Genomic DNA, 527 nt, shown 5'->3' with positions numbered 1-527 from the left:
ACCACATTGAGATATCATCTCACCCCAGAAAGAATGGCTATCATAAAGAAATCACCCAACAACAAATGTTGGAGAGGCTGTGGGGAAAGAGGAACTCTTCTCCATTGCTGGTGGGAATGTAGACTGGTGCAACCATTATGGAAATCAGTATGGAGACTCCTTAGAAAAGTTGGTCTGGAAATACCCTTTAAACCAGCTCTTTCTCTACTGGGAATTTTCCCAGAGGATCTCAAAGCATCATATTATATGGATATATGTGTGATTATGTTTATAGCAGTACCATTTGTGATAGCAAAATCTTGGAAACAACCAAGATGCCCATAGCCTGAGGAACGGTTGAAAAAGATGTGGTATTTTTAAACAATGGAGTATTATTCAGCTATTAAGAATGATAAACTGCAAGCCTTTATATTGAAGTGGATGCTACTTGAACATATACGCATAAGTGAAATAAACCAGACACACATGTGTAAATATCGTATAGTCTCCCTAGTATAAGAACTCAAAAGAAGAAATACAAATAGAAA

The sequence above is a fragment of the Octodon degus genome, unplaced genomic scaffold, assembly GCF_000260255.1.
Source record: "Octodon degus isolate 3935 unplaced genomic scaffold, OctDeg1.0 scaffold00013, whole genome shotgun sequence".
Taxonomy (NCBI): domain Eukaryota; kingdom Metazoa; phylum Chordata; class Mammalia; order Rodentia; family Octodontidae; genus Octodon; species Octodon degus.
Note: the sequence above shows the minus strand (reverse complement) of the source record.